Source organism: Salvelinus namaycush, chromosome 20, assembly GCF_016432855.1.
Source record: "Salvelinus namaycush isolate Seneca chromosome 20, SaNama_1.0, whole genome shotgun sequence".
Taxonomy (NCBI): domain Eukaryota; kingdom Metazoa; phylum Chordata; class Actinopteri; order Salmoniformes; family Salmonidae; genus Salvelinus; species Salvelinus namaycush.
Window position 1 is genome coordinate 876,197 of NC_052326.1, and position 12,115 is coordinate 888,311.

Here is a 12,115-nt window from a genome sequence, read left to right on the forward strand (position 1 = left end):
TTCCACCACCAATCAAACCTAAACCTATATAACACTATTTTTTTTAAATCTCAAAACATCTTATAACTATTCTGCAGTAGAATCTCGTACACCCAGTTACTTCTCTGCAGCTGCCACCTACATTCATTAAAAAAACACTACCCCATTCCACTACTTTGACCCTATTTGCTCCTTCACCATGCCAACAGCCTGGGATGATGTAACTCTTCTGAAGTCAACCCTGTAACTCTTCTGAAGTCAAATCTTGTATACCCAAATACTTTTCTTCTGCTGCCACCACAACATCTATTTTCTGTGATTTATGTTACCTTTCTTCGGTACAGTTGATATTGCTATGACCTTACTGAAGTTCAAAACACTCTATGGCCTATCCCTCTGTACTGACACAAATCTCCTACTCACTGGGATCCTCTCAGGATTCCTCACTCGTGACCTATCCTCCTCTAATTTCTTCACTGCCTCAGCATACGATACATTATGCACTACTCTGACTCTGGTCACTTCAACCTGCGTCTCTCGCACCAGACACTTCTGATCCCCAGCAGCATGGGCATCCCTACAGTTGACACACACAACTTTATCCACCGAAACGACACAGTCCTCTGTCCCATAAACTCCTGCACTCTTCCCACATCTTGGAATCTCCCTCCTACACACTGCTGCGACATGACCATAAACGTTGCACCTGAAACAGCGCAGTGGATTCGGCACAAACACTCTAACAGGATAACAGATATATCCTAACATAACTTTGTCGGGTAGAGACTCTGACTCAAAACTCAAAAGGACTGACAGTGACAGCACCAAACGGCAGGCATCACAAACACCAGGAATCTTCAACCTCAATTGCCCCACCTCACTTAACGCTACCCCAGAAATCACTCCTTTCAATGGTGCCTTGTTCCTAAGAGCAAAGCACGAAACAGATCTTGACCCAAATTGCATGACATGGACCACCTGCTCCCTCTGGTCAGAAGAAACACAAACAAATATCACAAGTCCACTACAGATTACCTTCACTGATTCAACAGTACTTAACTCCTTTTCCACCTACCCTGAAACCACAAATGGATCCACCAAAAGGCAAGAGGCCAGTTTCTCCAAGACTATTTTTTATCGTCCAACGATGCAAAGCGTGGGTTCCAAGCTCTTCACCACACCTTACACCTCACTTATTAATTCGCCCTCATTCACTTCCATTTCTCCTACAGAACTCAGTCTGGATCATGGCTCACTCTGTTTGCACTTGACACCACTCTTCTTCGACACCCCATCTCAATTTTTATCACTATCTTCCTCAGATTAAAATCCAACCTCTTCTTCCTCTTTTTCCGCCTCCATTCCTCCACAGGAATCCACGTTTCTGTGTCCCTGTCCCAATATTCTTGTTCTTGTTACATGATTCCTCTTCAGAGCCATATGGCTGCTGCAAAACGCCAGCTTCTCACTAGGTTCACTTCAACATTAACGGGCCTCCCGAGTGGCGCAGTGGTCTAAGGCACTGCATCTCTGTTCCACTAGAGATTCTGGGTTTGAGTCCAGGCTCTGTCGCAGCCGGCCGCGACTGGGAGACCCGTGGGGCTGCGCAAAATTGGCCCAGCGTCGTCCAGGTTAGGGGAGGGTTTGGCCGGCAGGGATGTCCTTGTCCCATCGCGCACTAGCGACTCCTGTGCACACTGACACTGTCGCAAGGTGCACAATGTTCCCTCCAACACATTGGTGCGGCTGGCTTCCGGGTTAAGTGGGCATTGTGTCAAGAAGCGGTGCGGCTTGGTTGGGTTGTGTTTCAGAGGACGCACGGCTCTCGACCTTTGCCTCTCCCGATAGTTGCAGCAATGAGACAGGACTGTAACTACCAATTTGATGTCATGAAATTGGGGAGAAAAAGGGGTAAACAAATACAAAAATTAAAAACATTAATTTAACAAGACGAGCCCGATCTCCTATCTTTGGGTTCCCCTGTCCAGAAAAACAAATCAACTCCTCCACCTGTGCGAACTATGGGTGTCATACTGCCACATCAAAAGTTTTTGTTCAATCTGTGGTTGCTTATTCACATACACGTTATTTATTTTTGTTAAATGTGTGTTAGAAATCATAAGTGATTATGTACATAGATTTGCAGATGTTAACGCAAGTGCAGCAAAATGCTTGTGTTTCTAGCTCCAACAGTCCAGTAATACAAAACAATACACACATTATCCAAAAAGTAAAAAGAAAGAAATTAACAAATATCACAACAAGCATTGTCAGAGTCTGGAATATAAATGTATCAAAGGTAGCTGGAGGGAGGAGCTATTGGAGGATGCGCTCGTTGTAATGGCTGGAATGGAATTAATGGAACGGAGTCAAACATGTGTTCGATACCATTCCATTGATTCTATTCCATCCATTACAATGAGCCCGTTCTCCTATAGCTCCTCCCACCAGCCTCCTCATAACCTCCTGCCAAATATATGACCACATTAGAGACCCATATTTCCCACAGATCATACAGATCCCCAAAGAATTTGAAAACAAATCAAACATTGATATAATTCCCATATCTGTTAGGCGAAATAGCGCAGTGTGCAATCACAGCAGCAAGATTGGTGGCCCGTTGCCATGAGAAAAGGGCAACCAATGGAGCACAAACAACATTGTAAATACAACCTATATTTATATGTCTATTTCCTTTCTCTTCCATACTTCAGCCTATGGCGGCCTCTCTCAATAGAAAGCCTATGCTCACTGAGTCTGTACATAGTCAAGGATTTTCTTAATCTGGGGTCAGTCACAGTGCTCAGGTATTCTGCCACTGTGTACTCTCTTTGTTTAGGGCCAGATGGCATTCCAATTTGCTCCGTTTTTTGGTTGATTCTTTCCAGTGTGTAAAATACTTTTGCTTTCTCATAATTTGGTCAGGTGTAAATGTGTTTCTGTTCTGTGGCTCTATGGGCTCTGTGTTTGTGAACGGAGACCCAGAACCAGCTGGCTGAGGGGACTTCTCTAGGTTAATCTCTTCGTAGGTGAGGGCTTTGTGGTGGAGTGTGTGTGCATCGCTTCCTTTTAGGTGGTTGTAGAATTTAACAGCTCTTTTCTGGATTTTGATAACTAGTGGGTATAGTCCTAATTCTGCTCTGCCTGCATTGTTAGGAGTCTCTCTCTCTTTCTTTCCCCCAGACCTGCTGTTTCGACCTATAAATATATGGCTACTGACATTGACAATTGAGCAATGTTCCTTCTAAGCTGTGCATGTGCACTGGCGCGCAGTAGTCCTGCTGCTCAGCTCCCCGGGACTGCTGCACAGAGCACAGAAGAACTATCAGCCCAAGGAGAGAAGCATGCAGTGGCGATTTTAGCATGTGAATCTTGGCAGGGCAAACTAAAAAAAAATGCAAGCAAAGCCACTACACAACACTAAACAATACATAAATTGCACTATAACGGTGACAAACGGTGCCCACAAATGGTTAGGGCCTACATAAAGCTGTCCCAACAGCAGAGCTTTCTTTTCAGCACCATGGAGTGAATCCTTACCATTGCTACACCTGGCTTTCAGCGGAGCCTTGTCTGGCAGCAAAACAGTTCATTCAGCCTCATTTACTGCCTTTTTAAAAAACATAGCTTTCTAAAAACAAATGTGGTTACTACTGACAATTGAGATGTACAAACTATGGCATATGAGGACAGTGAGCAGATAATTTTGATTAAGACATTAATGAGCGAGTTAGGACGGACATAGTCAATATAACTATTTGTTCAGCACTTTTTAAATGTACAGTGACAGAATTCAGAACATGGGCCATTCTCACAGTATTCTCCCTGTACACCAAGTCAGAACTGTAAGATAAATTAAGGCGGCATAATATAAGTAGACAATGAAAGCTCTTACAATATTCAATGATTACATTTCTCTAAAACAGGCTATAGGCTACATGTGCACCACCAAGTCAGAACAGTAGGCTAAGTTATGAGGGGGACAGGGACCAAATTATTAGGGTGAGGCACATGGACTACTAACAGCTTACTACACAACATACACTTAGTATTACTTTCTTAGCTACAGTATACATATCTTCCTGGCATATTACATAATTTATGCAGCAGCATACAATACATTTTTGGACTCACCTTGTTGTGCTCACTTCAAATCCAATCCAATCAAATCAAACAGGAAGATGGCGGGGTGATCGTTATTGGGGGCAAATTTTGTCATCAAACTTTGTCATTAAAGTCTGGCATTCTTTGGATTTATGGTGCTTTGAAGACAACTGGGAACTCTGAAAATAACAAGGTTGAATCATGACATCAGTGTTCTTCAGGTTAGAGCTCTAGAAAGAGGCCTGAGTTCCCGACTTGGAATTCCGAGTTGGATAACCATTCAAATGAATTTTTCCAGTTGGAGCTTCTTTTTTCAGAGTTCCCAGTTGTCTTGAACACACTGAAGTCTGACATTTTCCCAGTTTCCAGTTTCCAGTTGTTATGAATGCGGATTGACAGGCTTGACAGCAATGTATTCAAACTTTTCTGGCCCGTGGTGTTGAATGTTTATCCTTTTAAGCTTGGAAAAGAGATCCAAACCCAAACTTGGACAACACACCCACTTAAATGGGCTTCCGAGTGGCGCAGCGGTCTAAGGCACCGCATCTCAGTGTTAGAGGCGTCACTACAGACCCTGCTTCGATTCCAGGTTGAATCACAACCGGCCGTGATTGTAAGTCCCATAGGGCGGAGCACATTTGGCCTAGTGTTGTCCGGGTTGGCCGTCATTGTAAATAAGAATTTGTTATTAACTGACTTGCCTAGTTAAAAAAAGATAAAACAAAAAAACTGAACAGCAAGCTAGTGATTGCTTTGCAATGCTTGCAGTTAGCCACTGATTCCTCCCAAACCACTCATTGTTGAATTTGTGATTTCCAACATGTTGTTTAATGTTTATGTCCAATGGCCGATGACCACCGATACGTTTTATCTATAATTTCTCTTCATATGACAAGGATTGAAAAGGATTTGCCAGTAGATTGTCGACGTGATTCATGATAATGACTGCTTGTCTAGCTTGATAGGTAAGATTTTGAAAGTATGATGTTGACATGATCAGTCCAAGCTACGGTAGATATAACATGATTTTGCGTAATTTTATTAGTCACCTTGAGCCTTGGATGGGCACTTCTAATTTAATTCTATGGCAGCACCCAAGGGGCTTGAATTTTCGAGCTCTCCCCGTAGATTTTGCGGTGACGTAGTGTCCCCATGAGCGACAGAACACTGAGCCAATCACGGCGCAACTAGAGAACATTACCAACCCCTACGCTCAGTATTCTCCGCAGGCTGCCCCACAACCTAAGGTTGAAACACCTGCATTCTGGAGCTGCCTTATTCAAAAAAGCTCTGCCCCACCTGCCCTGAATGAGGGGTTACCGCTGGAATCATGACATTGAACTTCACTCAACTTTCTAGAATTTTTCCTTTCAGAATGTCCCTTTACTGTGGCAATTGTGATCGAAATAATGCAATATTAGCCACTTTCAATGCAACATACCGAAACAAAACGAACTATGCAAGAGATTTTGTTGTAGGCAGAACGCATCTGAGTTTGATTCTATTGCACAAGACTCAGCCTGTACTCTCTACACAGACCGGTGCCACATAACCAATCAGCGGTGCAGTAGGACTACAAATAGACCATTGCCATATATAGATCTATGCATTTACTTTGAACTTGGACTGTGTATACAGCTGTGGTTGTCACGATCGTCAAAGGTAGAGAGTGAGGACCAAGGCGCAGCGCGTGAAAAGAACATCTTCTTTTATTTAGAAGAGAACAAACACAAAACGAAACCACTTTACAAACTAACAAAATAACAAAACTGACGAACGTGAAGCTAAGCAGGAACTAGTGCATACATGCAACATAGAACATCGACATAGACAATTACCCACAAAAAAGCTAAAGCCTATGGTTGCCTTAAATATGGCTCCCAATCAGAGACAACAATAACCAGCTGTCTCTAATTGAGACCCAATTCAGGCAACCATAGACTTTCCTAGACACCTACACTGAACACTAAACCATCTCCTCTACTAAACCCCCTAAACCATACAACACCCTAGACAATACAAAAACACACAAACTTCCCCATGTCACACCCTGACCTAACTAAAATAATAATGAAAACAAAGATAACTAAGGCCAGGGTGTGACATAACCCCCCCCTTAAGGTGCGAACTCCGGGCGCACCAGCATAAAGTCTAGGGGAGGGTCTGGGTGGGCGTCTGTCCACGGTGGCGGCTCTGGCACTGGTCGTGGTCCCCACCCCACCATAGTCACTACCCGCTTTCTTAACCCCACTGGAATAAGGGGCAGCACCGGACTAAGGGGCAGCACCGTACTAAGGGGCAGTACCGGACTAAGGGGCAGCACCGGACTAAGGGGCAGCACCGGACTAAGGGGCAGCACCGGACTAAGGGGCAGCACCGGACTAAGGGGCAGCACCGGACTAAGGGGCAGCACCAGGATAAGGGGCAGCACCAGGATAAGGGGCAGCACCAGGATAAGGGGCAGCACCAGGATAAGGGGCAGCTCCGGACTGAGGGACGGCAGCTCCGGACTGAGGGACGGATCCTGGCTGGATGACGGCTCTGGCGGATCCTGGCTGGACGGCTCTGGCGGATCCTGGCTGGACGGCTCATGGCTGGCTGACGGATCTGGCTGCTCATGGCTGGCTGACGGATCTGGCTGCTCATGGCTGGCTGACGGATCTGGCTGCTCATGGCTGGCTGACGGATCTGGCTGCTCATGGCTGGCTGACGGATCTGGACGCTCATGGCTGGCTGACGGATCTGGACGCTCATGGCTGGCTGACGGATCTGGACGCTCATGGCTGGCTGACGGATCTGGACGCTCATGGCTGGCTGGCGGATCTGGACGCTCATGGCTGGCTGGCTGGCGGCTCTGGCAGATCCTGTCTGGTTGGCGGCTCTGGCAGATCCTGTCTGGTTGGCGGCTCTGGCAGATCCTGTCTGGTTGGCGGCTCTGGCAGATCCTGTCTGGTTGGCGGCTCTGGCAGATCCTGTCTGGTTGGCGGCTCTGGCAGATCCTGTCTGGTTGGCGGCTCTGGCAGATCCTGTCTGGTTGGCGGCTCTGGCAGATCCTGACTGACGAATGGCTCTAGCGGCTCCTGACTGACTAACGGCTCTGACGGCTCGGGACAGACGGGCGGCTCTAATGGCTCTGGACAGACGGATGGCTCAGACGGCGCTGGGGAGACGGATGGCTCAGATGGCGCTGGGGAGACGGATGGCTCAGATGGCACTGGGCAGACGGATGGCTCAGATGGCACTGGGCAGACGGATGGCTCAGATGGCACTGGGCAGACGGATGGCTCTGGCCGGATGAGGCGCACTGTAGGCCTGGTGCCGGAACTGGAGGCACCGGGCTAAGGACACGCACCTTCAGGCTAGTGCGGGGAGAAGGAACAGGGCATACTGGACCCTGGGAGCGCACATTAGGCCTAGTGCGTGGTGCCGGAACTGGTGGTACCGGACTGGGGACACGCATCTCAGGGCTAGTGCGGGGAGCAGCAACAGGACGCACAGGACTCTGGGGACACACATGAGGCTTGGTGCGTGGTTTAGGCACTGGTGGTAAAGGGCTGGAGACACGCACCATAGGGCTAGTGCGTGGAGGAGGCACTGGTGGTACTGGGTTGGGGCGGGGAGGTGGCGCCGGAAATACCGGACCGTGCAGGCGTACTGGCTCCCTTGAGCACTGAGCCTGCCCAACCTTACCTGGTTGTATGCTCCCCGTCGCCCGACCAGTGCGGGGAGGTGGAATAACCCGCACCGGGCTATGTAGGCGAACCGGGGACACCATGCGTAAGGCTGGTGCCATGTAAGCCGGCCCGAGGAGACGCACTGGTGACCAGATGCGTTGGGCCGGCTTCATGACATCCGGCTCAACGCTCAATCTAGCCCGGCCGATACGTGGAGCTGGAATGTACCGAACCGGGCTATGCACGCGTACAGGAGACACCATGCGCTCTACTGCGTAACACGGTGTCTGCCCGTACTCTCGCTCTCCACGGTAAGTACAGGGAGTAGGCGCAGGTCTCCTACCTGACTTCGCCACACTCCCTTTAAGGCCCCCCCCAATAAATTTTTGGGTTGTACTCACGGGCTTCCAGCCTTGCTTCCGTGCTGCCTCCTCATATCGCCTCCTCTCGGCTTTAGCTGCCTCCAGCTCTTCACGAGGGAGGCGATATTCTCCCGGTTGTGCCCAAGGTCCCTTACCATCCAGTATCTCCTCCCATGTCCATGAATCCTGTGTAGGTGGGTCCTGTTGCCGCTTGACACGCCGCTTGGTCCTGGATTGGTGGGTAATTCTGTCACGATCGTCAAAGGGACTGAGAGAGTGAGGACCAAGGCGCAGCGCGTGAAAAGAACATCTTCTTTTATTTAGAAGAGAACAAACACAAAACGAAACCACTTTACAAACTAACAAAATAACAAAACTGACGAACGTGAAGCTAAGCAGGAACTAGTGCATACATGCAACATAGAACATCGACATAGACAATTACCCACAAAAAAGCTAAAGCCTATGGTTGCCTTAAATATGGCTCCCAATCAGAGACAACAATAACCAGCTGTCTCTAATTGAGACCCAATTCAGGCAACCATAGACTTTCCTAGACACCTACACTGAACACTAAACCATCTCCTCTACTAAACCCCCTAAACCATACAACACCCTAGACAACACAAAAACACACAAACTTCCCCATGTCACACCCTGACCTAACTAAAATAATAATGAAAACAAAGATAACTAAGGCCAGGGTGTGACAGTGGTCGTGGATAGATGCGCTTGTTTTGAGATCAAAGCAAGAGCTGCATGTAGCCACGTGTGCACATTTTGTTCATATCCGTTACTAGTTAGTGAGTCATTAGCTCAGTTATAGAGAATTTGCAGTCAGCAACAGGGGAGTGATTGCTTCCTGCAAGAGCACAAAACGTGTACATTTCCAGACATCTTTGAAAAGCAAGTCAGGAAAATCGTTTTTTGTCTTCAAATCAAATGTTATTAGTCACATGCAACAGGTTTGAAATGCTTACTGACGAGCCCCTAGCCGACAGTGCAGTTTATAAAAATAAGGATAAGAATAAGAGATAAAAGTAACAAGTAATTAAAGAGGAGCAGTAAAAAAATAACAATATATACAGGGGGGTGCCGGTACAGTGTCAATGTGCGGGGGCACCAGTTAGTTGAGGTAGTATGTACATATAGGTAGAGTTAATTAAAGTGACTATGCCTAGATGACAACAAAGAGTGGCAGTGGTGTAGAGAGAGGAGGGGGGGCAATGTGAATAGTCTGGGTAGCCATTTGACTAGATGTTCAGGAGTCTTATGGCTTGGGGGTAGAAGCTGTTTAGAAGCCTCTTGGACCTAGACTAGGCGCACAGGTACCGCTTGCCATGTGGTAGTAGAGAGAACAGTCTATGACTAGGGTGGCTGGAGTCTTTCACAATTTTCAGGGCCTTCCTCTGACACCACCTGGTATAGAGGTCCTGGATGGCAGGAAGCTTGGCCCCAGTGATGTACTGGGCCATTCGCCATACCAGGCAGTGATGCAACCAGTCAGGATACTCTCGATGGTGCAGCTGTAGAACCTTTTGAGGATCTGAGGACCCATGCCAAATATGTTCAGTCTCCTGAGGGGGAATAGGTTTTGTCATGCTCGCTTCACGACTGTCATGGTGTGCTTAGACCATGATAGTTTGTTGGTGATGTGGACACCAAGGAACTTGAAGCTCTCAACCTGCTCCACTGCAGCCCCGTCGATGAGAATGGGGGCGTGCTCGGTCCTCTTTTTCCTGTAGTCCACAATCATCTCCTTTGTCTTGATCACGTTGAGGGAGAGGTTGTTGTCCTGGCACCACATGGCCAGGTATCTGACCTCCTCCCTATAGGCTGTCTCATTGTTGTCGGTAATCAGGCCTATCACTGTTGTGTCATCGGCAAATTTAATGATGGTGTTGGAGTCGTGCCTGGGCAGTCATGAGTGAATAGGGAGTACAGGATGGGGCTGAGCACTCACCCCTGAGGGGCCCCTGTGTTGAGGATCAGCGTGGCGGATGTGTTGTTACCTACCCTCACCACCTGGGGGCGGCCCGTCAGGAAGTCCAGGATCCAGTTGCAGAGGGAGGTGTTAAGTCCCAGAGTCCTTAGCTTATTGATGAGCTTTGAGGGCAATATGGTGTTGAACGCTGAGCTGTAGTCAATGAATAGCATTCTCACATACAGTAGGTGTTCCTTCTGTCCAGGTGGGAAAAGGCAGTGTGGAGTGCGATAGAGATGGCATCATCTGTGGATCTGTTGGCGCGGTATGCAAATTGGAGTGGGTCTAGGGTTTCTGTGATAATGGTGTTGATGTGAGCCATAACCAGCCTTTCAAAGCACTTCATGGCCACAGACGTGAGTGCTACGGGTCGGTAGTCATTTAGGCAGGTTACCTTATTGTTCTTTGGCACAGGCATTATGGTGGTCTGCTTAAAACATGTTGTTACGGCTATCGTTTGTAGAATGATGAATGGACCAAGGCGCAGAGTGGTAGGCGTACATCGTATCTTTATTGATGACACCAAACAAAATAACAAAGTAAAAAAAACGAAAGCGAACAGTTCTGTCAGGCACAGACACTAAACAGAAAACAAGATCCCACAAAACCCAAAAGGAAAATGACAACTTATATATGATCCCAAATCAGAGACAACGATAGACAGCAGCCTCTGATTGGGAACCACACTCAGCCAAAAACAAAGAAATAGAAAACATAGACTTTCCCACCCGAGTCACACCCTGACCTAACCAAACATAGAGAATAATAAGGATCTCTAAGGTCAGGGCGTGACACATGTTGGTATTACAGACTCGTCTAGAGGAAAAAGAAACGCACACCTATTTAGGCGAGGTGCTAGCTAGCGGAGTGGAAAACTTGAACATAAATGAGAGCCGCACACTCTAAGAGCTCAGATGCAAAAATGTAATGTCCAACGTTTCGACAGGCAAGCTGTCTTCATCAGGGTATAATCACAAACACTTCAGGGTGACTCGTTTATATAGTGTCAAAAGACACGCAGGTGTCTGTAATCATGGCCAAATATGGCCTAATATCATTGGTTAATTCTCAAATATTAAAATGACATACAAAGAACATACAAAAAACAAATGCATAGCATACGATCATAGATTCAATTTAGTCTACATAAGCCTACAAACAATTGCAAATTGGAGTGGGTCTAGGGTTTTGGGGATGATGGTGTTGATGTGAGCCATGACCAGCCTTTCAAAGCACTTCATGGCCACAGACGTGAGTGCTACAGATCAGTAGTCATTTATGCAGGTTACCTTATTGTTCTTTGGCACAGGCATTATGGTGGTCTGCTTAAAACATGTTGGTATTACAGACTCGGACAGGGAGAGGTTGAAAATGTCAGTGAAGACAATTGCTAGTTGTTCAGCGCATGCTCGCAGTACACATCCTGGTGATTGTTGACCTGTCTAAAGGTCTTAATCACATCGGCTGCGGAGAGCATGATCACACAGTCTTCCGGTACAGCTGGTGCTCTCATGCATGTTTCAGTGTTATTTGCCTCGAAGCGAGCATAGAAGTAGTTTAGCTCGTCCGGTAGGCTCGTGTCACTGGGCAGCTCTCGGCTGTGCTTCCCTTTGTAGTCTGTAATGGTTTGCAGGCCCTGCCACATCCGACGAGCGTCAGATCCAGTGTAGTACGACTCGATCTTAGTCCTGTATTGATGCTTTGCCTGTTGGATGGCTCGTCGGAGGGCATAGCGGGATTTCTTATAAGCTTCCGGGTTAGAGTCCCGCTCCTTGAAAGCGGCAGCTCTAGCCTTTAGCTCAGTACGGATGCAGCCTGTAATCTTAAAGGTGCAGTTTTATATTTTGAGACAGGCGTGAATTAGCTAAGTAGCCAATAAGCATTGGGTAGCATAATTTGTCTGATTCTCTGTAATAATGTTATGGGAATAATAATGCATTTTATTTTGTAAAGTGGTTTCTTGCATCAAACAACACAACATTTTCAGTCACCTTATCTGAAGGACAAATTAA